The 24,337-nt window shown below is 31.8% G+C and overlaps 1 pseudogene; it reads left to right on the top strand.

Annotated features, from left to right (window-relative positions):
- Positions 1 to 24,337, top strand: part of LOC107846076 — a 63,745-nt pseudogene that overhangs the window by 12,176 nt on the left and 27,232 nt on the right.

Raw genomic sequence — 24,337 nt, forward strand, 5'->3', positions numbered from 1 at the left:
CTTGTGTTGCTTCTTATTTGGAATTCAATTTTTTTGTAGTTCTGAGACTACTACAACTCAAGACGCAGTAGTGTATGGTGATGGATTTTCTTTGGAGAATAGAGAGGTACTTTGTCTTTCTAAAATACTTATGCGATTAGTTAATTACTATTGGTTACTGGTTAAAACACCAAGAAAGCTTTTCCTAGCTGTTATGCTGGATGTTGATCCAACAATTTTGTAGTGCAGTTGTTAGTCAACTGCTAACAGGTGAAGAATATGCTCCAAATTCCGATGAGGTTTGCTTTTGTTCTTTGTGCTTGATGTTGTGCCTAAAATGCAGAATATCAAGAAAGATGCTGTAATAACTGAAATCGGAGGTGCTACTCCATCAGATGAGAAAACAGTCAAGCGGGGACCATTAGTTTATGATAGAAAAGCGATATAGTTGATTATTGCTTTTTGTCCCGTTTAATGTATGTTCTCGAAATTTCTTATTTCTATTTTAAGTATCTGATTTTATTTAGGAGGAAAAGAGTGCATTCAAAACTCCTTTGGAATCTGCAAATATTGGGTCCAATTGCATATGGGATCAGGTTTATTACTTGACTATTTTCTGCGTACCAAACAATTAAGAGAGATCATTTGACATGAATTGTATTTGTCAGGCCATGAGAGCAGTAATTAATGACCGGAGATATGGTGCTCTAAAATTCCTTTGTAAGCGGAAGCAACCTTTTAATGAGGTATCTCTCCAAGTCAGCATTAGAATGGGTTAATTGTTGCTACAATGTTTTAGCATACCGTATTGCAAAAAGATAGGTTGTGTTTGATATCCAATTGTTTCATGTTTGGTTGACTTAAATATTTAGGAAAATGTTTTCCAAATCAACTTATTTTCCTTAAATTTAATCCCTTCAAAAAGTAGGAAAAACATTTTCCAAAATTCTCTTTCAATCTCACTCTTAAGTTGAAATGTTTATACAACTCTCAAATGTATTTTCTGAAAAATATTTTTCTATTCACCAACCAAACACTAGAAAACATTTTCTAAAAAATGTTTTTCTTTCATCAACCAAACATAAGAAAACAAGTAAGAAACCAACTTGCTTTCTAGGAAAACATTTTCCTTCATACCAAGCACATCCAAGGTCTATGGTGATCATTTTGAAGTTGTGTAACTGTTCCAGTATCTTAGCCAAAAGAAAAAACTGGAAGCTGAAGAGAGGCGTGTTAAACAGAAAAAAGCTAGGGAAAATTTCAGGATAATGTTAGAAGTAAGTGAAATTTTCTTTTGTGGGTGTCTTCCATTTGATATATCATGATATTCACATTACCAATTTCAAAAATAAAAAGATATTATCATAATATTCATGATGTGTTAGAGACTGGTATTTGACTTGTTCAAAAGAATGTGGTATTTTTCACAACAATGTCCGTTGTTCTTAATCTTACAGGATTGCAAGGAGCTGTCACCTTCGTCAAGATGGAGGTTTGTCTTTCACTTGTAATGTTAAGTTTTCTGCTGCTTTTTTTCTAATCTTCGTCATTGTTTGTATATGTTTTGGTACCTTGAAGTTGATCCATTACTTGTGTAAGTTCCATTTGATCCACTAACTATTTGCTATTGATTATTCAGTAAGGCAATCTCCATATTCGAACATGATGAACGTTTTAAAGCTGTTGAGCGAGCTAAAGACTGTGAGGACCTTTGTGAAGATTATGTAGAGGAACTTGAGAAAAAGGTGAAGCTCCTTTTGCAGAACTTTTTTGTAAGCTTCTATATGTTAAAAACTAAGTGTGCGGACTGTAGTTTTCTTATATGGTCTTTGGCTCCTCACAAATTGAATTAGCCTTTCATTTGAGATAGAAACAAGGTCCAATTTATTAAACATGGTATTAAAGGCAGATCTATCTTGATGTTAGACTATTAGATGTTAGCCAACCTAGGTTAACTGATGCTACAAATGTCTAGTCTTGGTGTGCAATTAATGTACGCGAATCCCACACGAGTAAGGTGTATGTGTTGTAGTTTCCTTATATGATCTTGGACAATCTTCACCACCTGACCTAGTTTTGAAAGTTGATTTAGGCGTTGATGCACTTGATTAACAACAGTCATTCCATTCCTTTCCTTAGCAGGATGTCTTTTAGTCTGTTCCCTTTTTTGTTTTGCTTAAAGAGTAGAAAGAAGGAATGTTGTAGCTATTTAACTTCAAATCTTGTTTTCTTTGAATACATTTTTAACGGCTTCTCAAGGGTACAATATTTAAATTTGTTCACCATTGAATTCCAATTTAAACAGACTTCCCTGTATTGTATGTAATTTTTCTTGAAACTTGAAACTATGATATGCTTCTTCCTCTCCCACCTCCGTTGTAAAATAGAAAAAGTTTTTCAATACTTTCATGCAAGTGTAGTTAAAGTCTCTTTGTAAATATTGTCTTCTTTATAGAGAAATTTTATTTTTTTTACTTTGTACTGGATTTTATTAGGAGCATACGAAGGCATTGGAGGAGCAGAAGTGCAATAGAGTGGAGTACTTAGAATTTTTAAAATCCTATGAATTTATTAAGGTATTTGTTCTAGTGGAATTACATCAGTTCCTAGATTATATTTTTCTATTTCTAGGAGATAGAACTTCCATAGTTCCATTATTGCTGACTACTTTTGTTTAGGCCAGTAGCCAGTGGCGGAAAGTTCAAGACCGCTTGGAAACTGATGAAAGATGCTCCCGCCTTGAGAAAATCGATCACTTGGAGATTTTCCAGGTACTAATCATTTTTCTAATACATCATAAATAACTTTTTCCAAACATCTCATTTATACGCCTCAGTTTTAAAGTTATGTTGCAACCTTTTCTGTTTTAAGAATATATACATAATTTAGAGAGCGAAGAGGAGGAGCAAAGGAAACTGCGGATTGTATATTTCTTATTAGACTCGGGGGTTAAAATTAAATTTATGTTTGGAGACTTTGATTTATTTCTTTCTCACTGGGTATACACCGTTGATTCAAATAAGAAGAATTGAGGAAAGCTGAACGTAAAAATCGTGATGAGTTCCGAAAATTAATGGTAGAGCATGTTGTTGCAGGATTACTTAATGCAAAAACTAACTGGCGTGATTATTGCATCAAATTTAGTTTTTCTTTCTTGTGTTCAGTAAGTGATTACCTTCATGAGTTCCCTTTTCGTCTTTTTTGAATTTTTCATCCAATAAGTTCCTTCTTTATTTTGTGCTTGCAGATTAAAGATTTTGCTACATATCTAGCTGTCTCATCAAATACTTCAGAATCAACAGCAAAATACTTATTTACAGATATTATGGATGGGCTGGAGAAATAGGTGAAATAGGTTGCTAATAGGAGTATTGAATTGTGTCAACTACATTTGTTACACTAAGCCATATTTATAGACTTTACACTACAATCCCTTTTTATTTGCTTTCAGTTAATGAAGGTTTGAATCTGAATGTTTAAGATATCAGCCCATTAAGTTCTTCTTTTAAAAAAAAGATTCAACCGGTTAATACATCTTAATGAATCAGATGTTAAACAAAGTCTGAAAATAATTTAGATCCTCACTAAAAAGTTCAATTCATTCGGTAAAAAGGGAAGGTAGTGCATTACTATGTGGGAATATACTGGGTTGGTTGTTGTTGTTGTTTTTGTGCATTAAAGAATAGAACATACTTGGTAGGATAAAAGGATGAGATTGAGATTTCAGAGTTACCCCACTGCTTGCTTTTTTTCTTTAAATAACACATATTTTGTTGAGATAAGAACAATGACCGGTTGTTCCTATTAAACATCTGTGTTGTTTCTCTTTATGCCAATTAGTTTCCTCTTTTTTTTACTAGATAGTACGTATTTAGGCTGATAGGAATGATATTGTCGTAAACTTTTAAGTTAGGGGTTCCATGCTTTTAATGTACTATAGATATAGATGATTCTTTCAATCTATCCAAGCTATATTAAATGCTACTTCATGGACAATTGTAATTGACTTCTCCTCTGTTGAATGCTGTTAGTGGTTATATTACCTTAATTGTTATAGTTTCTCGAGCAGAACAACTTTGAGAAGTGATCATCAAACTTCCAAGTTTTAACGTAGTTTCTTTGACTTTCGAGGACTCCTTTAAAGTATCACTCAACCACACCATTGTGTTTCAGCTAAGACTGCATTTGTTTTTATTAATATTCAGACATTTGAATCATTTTGAATGCACATCTGAATGGTTAAGATATTGTCTCTAGATCTGAAAACTAAATGATTAAGATTGGGTGTTTTTCAATATCTGAATGTGCAAAGTTTATTTATTTCTAAATATAATATAATTATATATTAGAAATTTTTTTAAATTAATGCAATTAAATTATTATTTGATTAAAAAAGGAAACATTTATGTTTGTTAGTGATAGTGGAGATGGTTTGTAATAGTGGTGGTGGTTGTAATAAATTAATTGATGTTAGTGATTAGCAATGTTGGTGATGATAGTTGTGATAGCAGAGATAGTTGGCATTATAGTAACTGTCATGATATTGGCGATTGGTAGTGGTGGTGGTGGTTGAGATGTGAAGTTGGTTAATGTTAGTAGTTGGAGGTGTTGGTCATGGTGACAGAAAACTATATGCATGATGGTTGACAATATGTTAGTGGTTGTTGGAGACGCTGTTAGCTGTGATGGTGGAATAGTTGTTAGTACAGATACTGTAGCGAGTGTAGCGGATGGTGGTGGTAGAGGTGGTGACGCCGGTGACAGTGGAGGTGATGGTGTCCGAAGAATGTGTGGAAGTTGATGATGTGTTAGTGGTTGTTAGCGAAGTGTGGAAGTTGATGATGTGTTGGTGGTTATTAGTGGTAGTGCTAGTTCTGATAGATAAGTTGGTTGGTAGTAGGGATCAATCGGTAGCAGTTGATGGTGACGGCATTGGAGGTAGGGGTGTTCATGGGTCAATATGGGTTGGTTATTGGTCAAAACCATAACCAAACCAACATAATCGGTTTTTAAATTTCTAAAACCAAACCAAACAAAACAAAAAAATAACCATCGGTTTGGTTCTTGTAGGTTTAGTTCGGTTTGATTCGGGTTTTTTGGTTTATAACTTTAGTTAATGATAAAAGTTGAAAGTTTTAAAAAACAAATCCAATCTAACATATGAGATGTCAACCGAGTGTTGTATCTCAATCTTGAAACTATGATGTCAACTGAGTGTTATACTTTGGCAAAGCCATGATAACACCATATGAACGCTTTTAAAAAATATTTAAAAACTATATTTAATAGAATGATATGATAAACCCCCAAAAGCTGAACACATAAACTTCTTGCTCAAAAAGGTTCAAAAGAAAGTTAAAATTAGTGATTGTGTATAGTCTAATGAATTTTAGCTGTAAATTTCAATAAATAACAAGATATTATTTTCACAATTAGTATCATTTGTCATTCAAAATATGAAATTCATTTAGAATCTCATAATGTATTATCAACTAGATGAAGACATATGAGTGAATGTGTTACGACTAAAGTTAAATCATGATTTTAATATAAAATGTAATAAATATTTAGATTACATTTATGAAAAACATATAAATAATTATAATATATATGTATATCGGTTTGGTTTGGTTATTTTGTCGGTTATTTTAGAGTAAAACCAACAAATTAGTATCGCTTTCTTAAAATTCAAATCCAAACCTAACCTAACCAAATATTGATTTTTTTTAACCAGTTTGGTTTGGATCACGGTTCAGAATTTGCCTCTGAAGAGGTAGTTGAGATGTAATGAAAGTAAAGGCTTAGAAAAGATTAGCCTCAGCAAAAGTACCTGAGAGCATCTCTGTTTCTCTAAATAAAGTTGCATCTCCCTCACTATGATTTTTTTGGCCGTAATACACACTTGCGACTAACTAAATGATATATTGTTTCATCCTCTGCCCTTTCTGAAAAGAATTGAAGTTGAATGATCAAATGTTATTAGCATTTATCTCCTTGCTTGATGAAAGAGAGAGTTTACCTGGTATCCTAGCATGGTAATGATCCTGTTTGTATTCTTATTCAATGATTGAATTTGGTAATATTTTCTTGAGTTAGGATCTTGCTATGGGATGGTGAGAGTTATACATCAACTCAGATGCTGAAAATCTTTTCTTTTTCCCTTGTAAGATAAAGATGTCAACTTTTATCTTTAAAGTTTGTATTACTTTTTGTGTGCATAAATGATTCTTATTAAGTAAATATAATGAAAGCGTTGTTAACAGAGATGCTATCCATTTTTATTTATTCTCTTTTTTTCTATTATCCAAACAGGGGTGCTTGATTTTTCCTTCAATTTAACCTGATCAGTGCAATTAAGTTTATGTGTCAAGTATCTTGTGGTATTGTAGATGACTTTGAACAAGTGGAGAAATGTTGGTATTCATGAAAGAAATTTCATCCCTATCACCCTGCTTGTAATTTATAGACTTTATGGTAACTCAAATGCATGGACAAGGCTCCATTTGGTATCCTATTTTTGTTACTGATAAGTATTCTGAATTTGTGTTACTTGTATGTTGCTTCAGTATCTTGATGACAAGTCACAAATTAAAGATGCAGTTAGGATGGCCGAGGTAATCCCCACTCTTCATTTTAACCTCTGTTGTGCTTCGATTAGTACATAATATTTTGGCTGAGCTGTCTCTACTTTCAGATTGGATTGACATCAGCCTGGACGCTTGATGATTTTAAGGTTGCAATCACCAAGTATATTAGCTCTCCACCAATGTCAGATACCAACTTAAAGGTCTAATTATGGCTAAGCACTGTATACTGTTTCACATCGACCCATGCTGAATTGAATGTTGTGAAAATTGAAGTACCCCATTCACTAAATGGATTTCTATGTATTTGTCCCCTTTTTGTCTTTGGGACAGGTCCTGCATAAGATGATTGGATTGAGTGAAAAAGCATTAGTAGTACTTCCATGTTATGTTTCACTGGAAGTCGGTCAGTTTATGATTGCTAAATTGGCAACTCGTAGGTAGTCAACTGTGGTTAGTGGCATTTTCCTTTAGTATCAAGCATAACCTATCCCACATTAAATTTGGATCTTCTTATAATGGATTTAATAGAAGAGTTGTATGTTAGTTAGCAAGTAAGCCTGAAACCTTCAAGAATAAAGACGAGGACCACATTGATCAAATATTTGGTGTTAGCTTTTGCTTCCAATTCTTCAGTTTTGGTACCATTTTCCTTAGTTTTTATTTACTGGATGACGGTGTTTAATATTACACCTACCGAACATATCTTAAGTTGCTTAATTCAAAGAATTTGCTTTGTAGTTTTCTGTTTTTACGGTTAGTGGATAAGAGTTTTACTCTACGAAACTGGTTAAACAGCATAACTAGATGATATGAACGATCATTTGCTATTTTTGTAATGAGGATATTCTTCATATATCATTTGGATTTTGGAGGTTATTTATGGTCATGGCGTATAATCTATGTATGTGGGAAGAGGGAATTGCAAGGAATATCTTGCCGAAGAATTATGCTTAGACGGTTGGGTCTCTTAAGGCTTTTAGTTTACTTTCAATGGCTCAAAACTTTTGTAAAGCATTTTATCAAACATCTAGCAGATGAGTTCTATGAACTTCTTCATGCATCAAAGGTATAGTAAACAGTTTACAATCTCTCACATTGCAATGGATGGGATCCCATGATATTTTCTTTAAACCATAATCTATTTATTTGCTGTGGTTGCAGGAAATTACTGCATCATCAAAATGGGAGGACTGCAAATCCCTCTTGGAGATAGGCAAGTAGCTTCTTTTGCTTTTATTGATCTAGAATTAGTAACACGATTGCAAGGACCATTGGAGAATGATAATTGATATTATTTTCAAGGACCAACTCCTTCAATATTCTAAACTCAGTAATTCACATAGTTATAGAATGTACCTTAGAATAATAGATGTGTTGAATGATTTGTTGTTTTATATTCCTCAACATTTAGGTAGACTATTTGTTTATAGTATTAGCATGAATTACCATTTTGCTAAGTGATTTTTAATGTTGAACTTATCCCTCTAGAAATTGGTTGATGTCAATTATTAGTTGTTCCAACACTGGGCGTTTAATAGCTCTAGCAGTTAGTTTTAAAATTTCTGACATTTGTGATTGTTTTAGTTTTTTAATTTCTAGCATTTGTGATTGTTTCACGATTCTGATGAAGTATGCTGCTAAATCTCTAGTTTTAATTTGTGTAGCCTCGTTGGCTATAAAATGAAATGCTCTGGATTTTTACTTTTTTATTCATAATCTCATGATTCTCATTATGTCGTAACATTGAATTTGAGTTTCTTTGCTGTTATTATTTTACAGAATAATGGGTGATGAGGGCTTGCTGTTTGAAATATTTAACAAATTTGTTAATGAACTAAAAGAGAAGGAGCGCAAGCGTCAAGAGGATAAGGTACTTGAATTACTACAAACCCTTATTCTTTTGCTACTTTCGGGTAGGGGTAGTAGATGTGTGGTTGTGATTGTGGTTGATATTGTTTTGCGAAAATTTTGACTTTTTGAGAGTCGCCACTTAATTTTGAAAAGGAATTAAGAAACTTTTAGAGAATTACTGCAAACGATTCAAAATAGAAAAATCATTTTTAAGTTAGAGATTCTAGATAAGTGGTTCCTATTAATATTTTAGGAAGGTATTAGGCACCTAAAATGTCCACTAACTTGCGGTTATCCGGACTGTCTGAAAATCGTCTTTTGATTAACTTAGAAAAAGTTTATTTTTTGAAAAGAAAAGCGATTTTAGGAATATTTTGGTGTTTATGCAAAACCAGTTTTTTAGCGACTTGACTAAGGATTTTACTAGGTTCGCAAAACACACGTAAAACAAATAAGCAAATAGAAAAAAAGGAAAGGGGAGAAGTAGTGATTTAGGCTTTTAAGCTCAAACCGTCGACCCTGTCCTAATCTAGTTAGGTTTTTGACCCATCTTTCACCTATTTTAATTTTATGTTTTCGAGCCCTTTTCGGCTCGAGTCTCGCTCCACCTGTTTTAAATTTACAACTTTGGCTTCGAGGGTCAAATGAATAAATAAATAAGTCACTAAATAAACAAAAATATAAATAAGTAAATAAATTAATAATGGAAACAATGGATAAATAAATCAATAAAGAAGAAATAACGAGATTTTCAAGTCCCCTTTGCCGCTTCAAAGATGGAACTTTAACCCATTCTTCTTTCGATTCCTCGTATCAATACGCCATGTGATGGATTCTTGGATTTTCTTTTGGGCTTAACTCGGAAGGATAGGCCTCATTGGCCCATTTATGAAATTTAAAGAGAGAAGGGGCCCATTTGAACTCCAAGGGGGGTGCATGCAAAGAAAGGAATGAAGAAATTAACATAGGTCCAAGATTTTAACAATTTATAAGCTATAGCATTCCTGCTTCATTCAAATACACTCATACACAGGTAAAAATGCTACAAGAGCAAAAGTCTATAATTTTTGAAGAAAATGTTCATAATCAATTAAAGAAATTTCAACTACAGGAGGAAATAAAGCTTCAACAAGAAATTCTTATGGTCTTTAGCGAAATAAAGAAAATAATTTATCACTTTAATGCCACAAAAGGACACAATGAAGCATGTCACAAAAAAGAGTTACAACTCCTGGATCATACTACATAAACGATGGATCGCAAGCAACGTTCAAATTGCAAAATGCCAAACATACAAAATTAAAGACTTAATCACTTTAGGCAAGGAATATGATAGCTGGAACTTCAAGAAAAGCAAGGCTGAAATCTTAATGCCTTTGTTAATCATAAATTAACAAACAAATGAGATTCAAACACTACATAAACCCAATTTTAGGTAATTTAATCATGAGACAACATGCCACAACTTATATGCGAACAAGAAAAGCAAGAAAGGAAAGAAACATTAGCTCGTCAAACTTTAATTTGTTCTCATGAGTCAATTACAGCAAATTGAATTAGCCATGAAAAAAACATAATTCAGCCCTATGGTCCACTCTTATATTTTAAAATAAACTTTAGAATCAAATGAGACTATTGTACATCGAGAGTGGCAAGTCGGAAGAAAATAACATTCGAGTTCTTATTTATAACAATTTCCTGCATTTGAGCAAAAAAGATATGTGAACAGGCTGCCTAATATCTATTCTTTGAACATTTTTTTGAATTTAGAAAATACGTAAATATTTTATTCTCCTACTCTGTGACTACTAATCAACATCGAATATGAGACCAGCAAAATAGTTTTTAAAGTCGAAGCATTAAAGCTAACTAGTAACATTCAAATAGAATAAAATGAGAGAGATCAAGCATGAACGACAGCCAATCAAACATGGGCAAGAATGAGTTTTTTAGTAGAACAATATATCAAACACGAAAATCCTATGTCTTCCAGGCCTCTACAGTAGTCATTCCCAGCAAACAGAAGTTGAACCACGAAGAAGAAAATGATAACCACAACAAAATTAAAAAGAAGGGTGTGTTTACCTCTTTCGGGACAGCAAAATGGGATAACGAGCTGACGATAGGATTTCGACCACAGAAAAACTCACAACTGCTTCGACAGTTCAGGCGCACCTCCTAAGAATGTATGTTTCTTAGGCATAAAGAGAATATTTTTTCCCTCTGAGAGCCCCCCTTTCTAACCCCTTTTTTTGTGTATTTCTGAATTTTTGAAGATTTTCGCTAACCCCAAATTTTCAACCCAAAACTTTTGAACCCCCTTTGCCTCTACAATTTTGAATGAAGAGGAGAACCCATAAAGGAAAGAAGAGGCCGGTGAAAAAAATTCCAAAATCCCCAAAAAAATCCCTTTTTCTTGCTCTAAGTAGAGCTATTTGTAGAAGGGGATTGAGGGTTCATTTTTTAGATTCAAAAGATCCGGACCCTAATGAACTATACCTTTATCTTGATTTTCTTGAACGGAATTCCGAAAAGTGGCCAATAGAAATTGATAGAAAGGGAATAATCTTCACAAGCCAATGAAAATACTCCACCTATGTACGAATTCGTAAACCTCTATCCAAGAATTTTGGGATTTGAACATTGGATGAGACACCTAAGTGTGTTTCTAGAAGATTCTCAGCATTTTCTCATATGGATTCGAGTGGAACGCGCGTGATCATAAAGAGGAAAAAGTAAACGGGTTGGATTCAAGTGCTGCATACTATTTGAAGTCATCCGCACCTGTGGTTTTGATTTGAGATTTTCATCCTCTCAGATGCTCTCGACAATGCTTCAAGCAAAAAGTGTTAGTGCTAAACATAATTCACGAAAGAGGTATATAGTCTTTTACCATATCTCCACATGAGCTATGGCCTGAAAAGCGGAGTCATCTCTTTATGTACCTATTTGGAATAAAATAACCGGCAATACCAAACACAACAACCCTCTTGGTTGTTATATAATTATGACATTTGTCGGTTGAATATATCTTCAAAGTGGGTGGCCCTTTTGGACACCGGCGATACTTTATGCAGAACGATCTCTACAATCGTGTAATCTTGTGCTGGTGTGGCAACCCTTTGGGTACCTATATCATTTGTTGCATGTGGAATGATAACCTCTCTAGTTATAGCCGATGATCGATTTATAAATTTCCTTTAAATTATCAATCTTTGGGTAATATTACGCATTATTTGATGTTGGATACGAGGCGACTTACAGATATCCTTTTGATTTCTAGCTTTTAGATAATCTTGCACATTATCTGACTTTGAATAAGAGATGGCTTACAGATATCTCTCCAATCACTAGCTTTCAGGTGTTCCTACACATCATGCGACCTTGGATACAATATGACTTATAGATAATCCCTCAAATTGTTAGTCTTTGGGTAATCCTACACATAATCTATCTTGGATATGACACGGCTTGTAGAGAACCCTTAGACGTATCAATTTGACAATCTTGCATATGCTCCGATAAGGATTTAGTTGCCACTTATGGATAACCTTTGAACTATCAATTTTTGGGCGATCTTGCACACTGTCCAGTTAGGATGTTGTTGTGGCTTACAGATGACCTACAGGCTATCAACTCATAGGTGATCTTGCACACTATCCTATTTCAAATAATATGACTTATAGAAAACCCTCAAATTGTCAATTTCTATGAAATCTTATATATCATTCATTCTTAGATAGCGACTTAAATGCGTCCCTTTAAATCGTGTGCTCTTGATGCATTCAGATGCTGATTCATAAAATGATAAGATATCCTCGATGCCAGCATTTATGTCTTGCGTGTCAACAGATATAAAATGATGATGATATCCTCGACGCCAGCGTTATTGCTTGTCAACAGATATATTAAATAGTGATGATATCCTCGATGCCAATATTATGTCTTGCGTGTCAACAGATATATTGAATGCTGATGATATCCTCGACGCCAGCGTTGTGTATTGCGCGTCAACAGATATTGTATGATGATGATATCCTTGGTGCCAGCATTGTGTCTTGCATGTCAACAAATATTGTATGATGATGATATCCTCGACGCCAGTGTTGTGTCTTGCGTGTCAACAGATATATAATAATAATGATATCCTCGACGCCAGCGTTGTGTCTAGCACGTCAATAGATATTGAATGATGATGATATCCTCGACGCCAGCGTTGTGTCTAGCATGTCAACAGATATTGAATGATGATGATATCCTCGATGCCAGCGTTGTGTCTTGTGTGTCAACAGATATATTGAATGCTAATGATATCCTCGATGCCAGCGTTGTGTCGAGCGCGTCAATAGATATTGAATGATGATGATATCCTTGATGCCAGCGTCAGGGTCTTGCTTTCTGCATATACCTGTACTCAAGGTAGATGATTAGTAGACACAAATTTGCTTTTGCTAGCAACTATTTTTCTTAGAAAATTCTAAATACAATATTTGTAAAGAAGACAAGACATTTTTGTTTGTCCTCCATGATCTCAAGAAATGAGATGGACAATTCGAAAGGTCGTCAATAAATGGGTGTTGAGCCGGTTTTTCGGCTACCAAAAGTACCGTTATAAGCCTTATATGCTTTGTCATGGCTCCCGACTTGCTTGGGGATTTTTCGAAAGAAACACTTATTTTGTGTATCGATCCCTGCATCCACAAAAAATGATTAGTTTGAAAGAAACTACTCCGTGCTGACCTCCTACGATCCTTGATTTTCCCTCGCCATCTTTTAGGTATTTCATCATATTGGGACTTCTACCCCTGACTCCCCGTCCTAATTGATGTCTAGGCAATCACTAAGTAAAAGATTTATATAGATTTTTTTCAAAGTACTCTTAATTTTTTAGAAAATAGTTTCGAGAACTCCTGGAAAACTTCGAAAAATCTCTGCCAGTCATGTAGTACTATCCAAATACCTCATAATTTGCTACATACCTTCTCATAAGTAGTACTAGTTTACAACTACCAACAAAAAAAGTCAAGGGGTACGGTCACATAATAGACATGATCAACCTTAATCTGATATTATAACCCCATACGATCTTATCTACTTATGTGGATTTCTCACCTCATACTTACTTACTCAAGCATACATTTAGACTTCCTTTAAATTCCTCAAACAACCATGAGTCTATAATCATAACTTACTCGCTAATATAGCCATTTTTCACATTCAAGCAACCAACAAATCACCCTGACTAACAACTCCTTCTCTACCTTATACTAAACTAAATCACAAGGACGAATCACCTCTTTACCAACTCCATCTTATGCGAATAGATTCATCCATAAATATATTAAACCAACAAAAGAACAACAAGTTGCTAGTGAATCGAATAGGCCTCACACGGCTTCACTAGACTTTGGTTTTGTATTTTGAACAAGAAAATGAGATGGATGACAAGGCAACTATGCTAGTGAATCGAAAGAGCCCCACACGGCTTCACTAGTCTTTAATTTTTTTTTTTCAAAAACACCATGATAACAAGATTACATATTACAAGAGATAGGAAATTGACACATAATATTTAATGGTCTAAGAATACACACCTTACTCTGTACAAATAAAAATCTGAGTAAAATACTTCCCCCATGGACTACCATACCATTCACACGTGCGACTAGCTACCACATTAGTTTATCACTATAAAGGGGTAAATCATCCTCAAATATCGGTTATTCAACTGAAATATTCATTTACACCAAAAATCACCCTTACTCTGACTTCTAACTTTGTGACTTCACATCACTAACTTCTTAATCTAATTTCATTACCGATAGGTCATGACAACAATAATTTAACTTATGCTACTATTCAGGCGAAAATACAGTTCCAACATTCTGCTATACACCGTCCACATCTGTATCAAGATTTTTGGGAGGGACTAGATGCACTTAATACCTTAAGCTGGAAAGCATGATTCCATCAGGATCAATGTTTACATCAGAATCAACACATATTGAAGCACCAACAGACTCCTCTTGAGTCTTTACATAATTTTTTTCTTATATGACACAATCAGAAAAGACTATATCATGTAGATTCTAAACTTTTTCACTTGAATCACCCCAATAATAGGACATGTATGAGAACATCAGAGTAAGGAAAGAATTTGGGATGAATTTACCTTCATATGGGAGATACCATAGCATGAATGATAGTAATTCGTGTTATTTTTAATACATTGAATCAAATACTGTATAAGAAACAACAACACCCAATGTATTCCCACATAGTGGGGTCTGGGGAGGTTAGTGTATGCAGATCATATCACTACTCAGGTGAAGTAGAGAGGATGTTTCCGATAGACTCCCAGCTTAGGATAATAATAATATACCAAACATAAAAGATAAATACATATAAACTAATACGATACGCAAAATAAAACTAACAATATAACAAATATCAAAGAAGATGTATATAAACTAGTACCGTATGAAAAAATAGCCAATCTACCAAGAAGTGTCAGCTTTGTGTTGGGTGGTTGGTAGTCAAGAAAGTGTCAGCTTTCCCAAAAAGAAAAACCCCAATAAAGAAAGAAGTCCCTCCACTTTCACCATTGATTCAATGTTATTTTTAATACGCAGAATCAAATACTGCGTAAGAAAATAAAAGCATAATTAATGCAAATATTATTAATATATCATATTTTACATTATTTTTATAAAATAATATTTTATATTATTTTTATAAGAAAATACTCTAATTAATTTAATTGAAATTATATATTTATATAATAAAGGAGGATAGTCTGGCCTAAAACTAAGACAAGTTTCATATTGAGAACTACCTATTTGAATTTTTACAACAAAAAACCATTATTTTATAACAAAAAGCTATTTTGTTAATTATTAAAATATTTAATATTATTTCATATTTCCTATTTAATAAATTACATTTCATATGTTTTTAATAATAGTGTTATAAGAAACTAAATATGAATGATTTCATTACAATTGACTAAAAGAAATATTACAAGAAAAAATTATTTAAGATAATAACCAATTAATAAATAGTAACTGATCAATTTATATAGAAAATATTGTAATCATTCTGAATAAAAAATATTAAAAAAAGGTGTCATCCCTCAAAATAATTAAGTTTGACCTATTTTTGTAAAAAAAATAAATGAATAAATATAATAAGAAAATCGATAATTAAGAAAAAAAATAATTGCTACCTTATTTGAGTTTTTAGCAAATTATAAAGATAATAATAATCAATTGAATATAATTAAATTATAAATTAATAATAAATATTTGAAAAATAAATTAGTAATTAGGAAAATAAATAATTGTTAACTTTTTAAAATTCTTTCCAAAATTAAAAAGGTAATTGATATCAATTTAATGTAATCAATCTAAAAAAACATGAGAAATTCATGGGATTGAATTTTCAAAATTATAAAGGTAATTAATATCAATTATTTTTGTATTTGAGCCCTTTATACAATTGTAGATTAATTAAATATAATCAAGCTACAAAATTAGGACAGATTTATGGTAAATAAATATATAATATTAATAATAATTTTATCGCTATCAAATTAATTAGATTAAATTGAACTAGAAATTAGTTAATATTGACAATTACTTTAATAAAAAAATATATGGAAATATTTGTAATTGATATGCATATATTGGTAAATAAAAACAACGAACCCTGACTACTACTTTAGTAATAAATATATTTTAAAATTTACATACAACATTAAATTTAAGAAACTTGAGTCTATATATTATGATCATAAAATTGATTCTAATTAATGGAAATTAGTTGATTGTATAGTTTTATTACCACAATTTTGTACATCATTTATTTAATAAAAATAAATATAATTAATTAATTGATTTTGTGCAATCTACTATGATTTTATTAATTCAAATGAAATGATTTTTAAATTATAGGTTTGGATTATAAAAATAAAGGTGATTATTGTATGACTTTAGCATTTCTTATGTATTAAAAAAGATTTATAGACAAAAAAATGTCATCCCTCAAAACAACTAAATAATCAAATTGTAAATTGATAAGAAATTTTTGAGAGATAAAGCAGTAATTAGGAAAAGAAATAATCGTTACCTTTTTGAAATTCTTCCCAAAATTATAAAGGTAATTAATATAAATTTGATATAACCAAACTATAAGAATATGTGAAATTCATGGAATTAAATGTTTGAAATTATAAAAGTAATTAATATCAATTGTTTCCATATTTGAGTCCTTTATGTAATTATAGATTAATTAAATATAAGCAAGCTATAAAATTAGGATAGATTTATGGTAAATAAATCTATAATATTAATAATAATTTTATTGTTATAAAATTAATTAGATCAAATTGGGATAGAAATCATTTAATATTGACAATTATTTTAATAAAAAATATATGCAAAGTTTCACAATTGATATACATATATTGGTAAAAAAACAACGAACACTGACTACTACTTTAGCCATAAATATATTTTAAAATTTGCGACATTTAATTTAAGGAACTTGAGTCTATATATCATGATCATAAAATTGATTCTAATTAATTGAAATTAATAAGTTGATTGTGCAATTTTATTACAATTATGTTGTACATCATTTTTTATATAAAAATACACATAATTAATTAATTGATTTTGTGCAAGCTACTATGATCTTAATAATTCAAATGAAATAATTTGTAAATGGTAAGTTTGGATTATAAAAAGAAAGGAGATTATTGTATGCCTTTAGCATTTCTTATGTATTAAAAAAGATTTAGAGACAAAAGTTGTCATCCCTCAAAACAACTAAATTTGAACTATTTTAGTAAAACAATAAAAGATTGAATATAAGAAAATCCGTAATTTAGAAAAAAAATAATTGTTACCTTATTTGAGATTTTAGAGAATTATAAAGATAACTAAATAATCAATTGACTATAATCAAATTATGAATTAATAAGAATTTTTTGAGAAATAAATCAATAATTAGGAAAAATAATAATCGTTACCTTTTTTAAATTCTTCCCAAAATTAAAAAGGTAATTGATATCAATTTAATATAATCAATCTATAAAAAACATGAGAAATTCATGGGATAGAATTGCCGAAATTATAAAGGTAATTAATATCAATTGTTTTCATATTTGAGCCCTTTATGTAATTGTAGATTAATTAACTACAATCAAGCTATAAAATTAGGAAAAATTTATGGTAAATAAATATATGATATTAATAATAATTTATATTTATCAAATTAATTTTATTAAATTGAGTTAGAAATCAGTTAACATTGACAATTAGTTTAATAAAAATATATGCAAAGTTTCGTAATTGATATACATATATTGGTTACAAAAACAACGAACACTGACTTCTACTTTAGCCATAAATATATTTTAAAATTTACAACATTAAATTTAAAGAATTTTTTGAGAAATAAATCAGCAAATAGTAAAAAAATAATCGTTACCTTTTAAAAATTCTTTCCAAAATTATAAAAGTAATTAATATCAATTTGATATAATCAAACTCTAAGAATATGAGAAATTCATGGGATTAAATTTTTGAAATTATAAAAGTAATTAATATCAATTTTTTCCATATTTGAGTCCTTTATGTAATTGTATTTTAATTAAATATAATCAAGCTATAAAATTAGGACAAATTTATGGTTAACAAATATATAATATTAATAATAATTGTATTGTTATCAAACTAATTAGATTAAATTGCAGTAAAAATCAGTTAATATTGACAATTATTTTAATGAAGAATATATGAAAAGTTCCATAATTGATATACATATATTGATTAAAAAAACACAAACATTGACTACTACTTTAGCTATAAATATATTTTAAAATTTACAACAGTAAATTTAGGGAATTTTAGTCTATATATTATGATCATAAAATTTAATCTAATTAAGTGAAATTAATTAGTTTATTGTGTAGTCTTATTACAATTATAGCGTACTTTATTTATTTAATGTAAATATATATCATTTATTAACTGATTTTGTACAATCTACTATGATCTTATTAATTTAAATGAAACAATTTTTAAATGGTAATTTTAGACTATAAAAAGAAAGGAGATTATTGTATGACTTTAGTATTTCTTATGTATTATACAAAGATCTAGAGATAAAAGAAATACAAAATTACAATATTTTTGGGTTATTTAATTAATTTATCACATATCAAAATATTGTTTATATCAATTCAGTGATGTTTATATAGAAAAGTTAAATTTTGAAAAAATAAATATCTTAAATTTCATAATTTAAGTTAATTTGTGTGCTAATTTGAAAAAGTTAATTTATAGTTTACATTTTATATCTTCTATATGGAAAATTTGACCTCATATGGCTATTTATACCCATTGAATAACAAAAATTATTTGTTACACTTTTCTTCTCTCTCTCTCATGGGTATTTCTCTTGTTTTTCATTATGGGTATGTAAATATTCACTTGCCATATTTCTGGATCCTTGTAAATATTCACTTTCCATATACAGATCCTTGTAAATATTTACTTGCAATTTACAGATCCTTGTTAGTTGAATATATGCATTGTATGATGATGAATGAAAGACATAGAATTTTTTTTTCTCTATTCTAGTCTTTTGCTATTTTTACATTTCAAGAAAAAATGACAAGAATCCTACAGATTCTGACAACCTTTTGCCGGCTCTTACTCTTTCAACTCTTTGATTCAGTATTTTCTCTTCTTTTTTTTAATTATTTACCATGATTATTTGTTTTATCAGAAGGATTTGATAAGTTCTTTGAATTGTTTTTGTGCTATTTGTTTGTGGGGTATTTGATTAATTTTCAGTAGAAGACTAGTAGTAAATAGTTTTGCGTCATGTCTCTTCTGGTAGTAGTATTAGTATATATTTTTATTTTCTACTTGTTGTATCGTATACCTCTATTTTCTTACTTGCTACTGTTGTTAATATCCTCGTGTTTTTGCTTTCCTTGCCGAGGATTTATGGGAAACAAATTTTCTACTTGCCAAGGTAGGGGTTACGTATGTTGTTGTTGAAGAAGAAGCATGTAGAAAGAGAGATGTTTTGCTTTGTCTCATAAGTATTTAGTTAGCTTGCAGTATTTTCATGAATGGATAATGATTTGTGAGTGGCTGTTTATGAGTGTTTTGCTTTGTCCTTTGAAATCTCATGGACACTAGTTTGATTCATGTACAGTCTCCATACATAGAAATGATGAAGAACAACTTCTTAATTTTTCGATCATCAACTAATGATGCAAACAAGACTCCTTCACCACCATTAAATTCCAAGGAAGTTTCTTCTTGGAAGAGTGCTTCATTGTCATCTGGATCCTTCTATGACAGTGGGTTAGGAAAAAAGAATTTTATGGATCTGAGGAAATCTCCTCATTGTCACAGTAAGAAAGTTCATCCTAAGAAATTTGGTCATGATTCAAGCCGGTATGCATATCATTTTGCTGTAGCTTTCTTTTTCACGCTTAAACTAATGTTTTAATTTGCATTTGCTTGTCCAAAGTAATGAAAAATGTTTATTCACGGTAGAGACCTTAGCGTTCCAGTGTTGATTCAGACTATTAGAAGATTGACAAAGGAGAAGGTACAAATGTCTTCTGAAGTTTCAAGCATGCTACGGAATCAAGTTGCTGAAAAGGCTTCTGCTAAGGAAGAAGCCAGCATATTACAGGCAGAACTAGATTCACGGACACGAAGATTGGAGACAGAAAAGAATGAGTTACAATCAGTACTAGAAAAAGAGTTGGATAGAAGATCCAGCGATTGGTCTCTAAAGCTTGAGAAATACCAAATTGAACGACACAGACTTTGTGAAAGGGCGAGGGAGCTTGTAGAGCAGAATATCTCTCTACAAAGAGATGTCTCTCATTTAATGAGAAGAAAGTAGATAATAGAATCAAGATGTCATTTTCGGAGAAACATCTTGAAGATTTGTCTAAGAGAATAGAGAAAGTGTCAGAGAAGAATCAAAATCTAAGGCAGCAGCTCACTCAGTTACAAGCGAAATATCGAGTAGCTCAAGACAATAGAGATTATGTCCGGGAAAACTACCAGGAAAAGGTTAAAGAGCTTAAATCGGAGACTTTGCAGACAACTGTGCTAAGGGAGAAGCTCTATTCTGAGGAGATGGACATAAAGCAACTTCAGGCTGATCTAGCCACAACAGTTAGAGGTAACGACATTCTCAAATGTGAAGTGGAAAATGCGTTGGATGCTCTTTCTTATGCCACACCTAAGTTAAAATACCTCGAGCTTCAGGTAAGCAGGCAATGTTAAGATCTCGTTGTAACAAAATAGTTTTTATTTTTCAGCTTTGGATACCTCATCTTCATATATGATAGCCTATTCGCATGTTACTCTCTCTGCATTAGCTTTCTATTTCTGTTTGATTTTAGGTTCATCTTTGTTCCATCTAAAGTTCACGGTTTTCTTTATGAACTTGTATACATGAGTTGCTGGCATGTGGTAGTCTTCTGTGAAATGTCTGATCGCCTTAATGTGTAATCAGTTGAACCTACCAAGAATATGATAAACTTTGTGATATCCTCAAACCTATTGATCTGATTGTGCTCTGATGTGGTAAAGTTACCCGAAGGGGTTTTGGTAAGTTTGCTCATTCATCTGACTTAATTATTGGACAAGCTCATGAGTTATCAACTGTGAATTTTAATAGTTAAAAAGGATTCATGATTTGGTTGAACTTCTAGGCTATGAGTTTGTTTTGAATTTTTGATGAAATGTTATTGGTGATCTTTTTGTCTTTCTTGTTTTTCATGGTTTACGATTGATTCTGGCAGGTGCAAAAAAAGGACAAAAATATCAACCATATCACTAATGATTTTCAAGAATGCATGAAGGAACTTGGCGTTGTGAAGGCAATACTACCAAAAGTGTTTCAGGAGAGGGATTTCATGTGGGAGGAATTTAAGAGCTACAGTGAAAAGAACATGCTGTTGAATTATGAGATCAACATATTGAAAATGAATATAGATACCCTCGATGAAGACTTTTCTATGAAAGAGGTTCAAATGATAATCTTATAAGACTCGATAGGCAAACCTTTCGACCTTTTCACAAGTCCTGATTCTCTGTTAGAGTGATGGATTCTAAATGGCCAAACTACAATTCATATTTTGTTCATTGACTGTAGTGTTCATACTTCTCGTATACTTACTGGTTTTACTCTTATTCTTTTCCCCCTTTTATACTTGTTAAATAGAAAGTTTGCTTCTTTCATTTGCAACCTTTTTGAATCTCCAATTATAAACATTTCTTTTACTTGCTGGTGATCAAGACAATGAACTTCTTTTGCTTCATTTGGTTTTGTAAGCATTGGCTGTTTTTTCTCTTATGAAGTATTTAATGAGGATTGGTGCTACCATTTTCTTCTCGTCTCTGAGGTAGAGGTATGGTTTGCATATATTCTGCCCGAATATACATCGAGTATGTTGTTGCTGTTGTATGGAGATTGTGTGTATAATAACAATCATATATTTGATGTCAGGTCATCCATACTTTCATTCCTTGCAGGGGAAAGCTCATTAAGCTTACTGAGTTAACTTCTCATTGATGTATTCTTTCACTAAGGTTGTCAGTAGGTAGCTACAAAAAGCACTTGTCTAACTGGGCAGTTCATGTTCAGTTTGTGCATATATTAAGTAACATCCAAATTTTTAACCATATAACTTTACCTCAAAATGATGCATGGACCAGAGCTGCTCTTAAATCTGGTTGGTTGGCAGAATCTTCCATTTGATCTGCAATCATATGCCTGCTTTGTCTCAGTATATTTGATTCTGTTGTACTCATTCACATATGGTTTATGCCAAGTATGTGAGACACATACAGAAGCCTCTAGTTTCATCTTCTTTATATAGTTTTAAACTTCATTTGACTTGCTATGAGGGAGTTCCACCCTACCTTCTGATCATTCTTTCAGATACCCTCTTTCATTTTCCTTCACCTCCTTCCAGTACCAGATGCTTCACCTTCCACATTAAATGTTGTTTGCACATTTTTAAACTATGCACTACGTTCAATTTCAAAAAAATGAAAAAAACTATGCACTACATTGTAGAACATTTTGATAATTTTTTGGTATGTCAGTATGTTCTTTATGTTTATGCTTACATCAAGCAGACACAATTATTATGAAGGTGGAATTGGTTTTTGTACCATTTTCTTTTGCGTGTAACTTCTGAAGTTATTTGGGATCCATTATTTATATTTCAATGAGAGTCTTTGATGTCTTTCCTTATAATGTTTATGCTTACATCAAGCAGACATAGTTATTATGAAGGTGGAATTGGTTACTGTACCATTTTCCTTTTGTGTGTAACTTCTGAAGTTATTTGGGATCCATTATTTATATGTCAATGAGAGTTTTTGATGTCTTTCCTGATATTAAACCTGTCATTTTTTCTTTAACATTTCTAATCTCCTATATATCTGGCTTTCTGACCTTCAATGATGCAAACAATTTCCCTTCAAGAACTTGCACTTACCTAATTCCTAGTAAGACAGTCTTAGAATCTTCTATGTTTAAAGATGCCTATTGGTGGTTAGTTTTTTTGCTAGGAGGTTGCATTGGAAGGTACAAGCATACAAGATATTGATAAAACCAGAAAGCATTTTATTTTTTTGAAAATGATTGCATATATACTATGTGGGCAGTATTTTCTTTACAAAAATGAGCTTCTATGTGCTTTACAAGGCCTCCAAAGTTGCAAAATGGATTCAACACCCTTTATAAGAAACTCTTAATGTCAAAATAATAAGTTGTCTGATCTAATCTGCAACAAGAATGATGAGCACTGTGTTCAATTTCGAGTCTGTCCCTAAGCTCGTCTAGACTTATCCTTATCTTTATTGCCTTCTGTTTGCTTGTTATCTTTTTTCTTACTAGAACCTGCATTTGAGAAGCTTGTGTTGTTGTCTCAAGTTAATGTTTAAGTTTTCTTTCCTTACTGCAGTGTATCAAATTCAACTTTTGGTGCTGCTGAAAATGTTGGAACTGCTGCAAAACCTAATGGCATAATGCATGAACCTGTACATGCTGATAGACCCAATGTATTTAGTAACAAAAGCTCATTTGTTCTCTCTTACATACAAATAGCAATTGATATTCCTTCTCAAACAGTAGGTCCATCCACGTTTGATCTCCTGGACCACGCTCTTGTTGGGCCTGGGCGTGAAGGTGGTGTTAGAGTGGGTGAAAGTCCCACATTGTTGGGGAGTGAACTGTCGATTTTCTTATATGGAATTGAGCAATCCTCCCCTCATGTGCTAGCTTTTGAGGTTGATTTAGGCCCAATATCCTTTCTTTACAAAATCAACAAACTTTTCTTACATTGGAAACAGACAGAGCAGCTGTAGAGAATGTTTTCAACCTGAAGGGGATCAGATGGGTAGAACCTGGGAGCATTAAAAGAGTACTAAGTAGCTGGAATAGGGATGTAAATGTAATAAATAAGGAGAGATGGAAAATTGTTCAACATGTACATGGTGGACAGTTTGGACAGAAATAAACAAGGGTTGTTTTGAGGATGTCCAGAAGATCAACATGAATAGTTTAGCACTTCTTTATTTTTGGTGTAAACACGATGATTAGCTCTAACAGAAGACATCATTGATGTGCTAGACTGTTTATAGGCAATAGAAAGATAGAGTAAGATGTAATACTTTTTGAAGGTGGACATCATTCTTGTTGGTTAGGGATTTGAATGATAACAAGATTACATATTACAAGAGATAGGAAATTGACACATAATATTTAATGGTCTAAGAATATACATCTTGCTCTGTATAAATAAAAATCTGAATAAAATACTTCCCCCATGTACTACCATACCATCCTCATGTGATACTAGC

This window comes from Capsicum annuum, unplaced genomic scaffold (assembly GCF_002878395.1).
Source record: "Capsicum annuum cultivar UCD-10X-F1 unplaced genomic scaffold, UCD10Xv1.1 ctg81847, whole genome shotgun sequence".
NCBI classification, from domain to species: domain Eukaryota; kingdom Viridiplantae; phylum Streptophyta; class Magnoliopsida; order Solanales; family Solanaceae; genus Capsicum; species Capsicum annuum.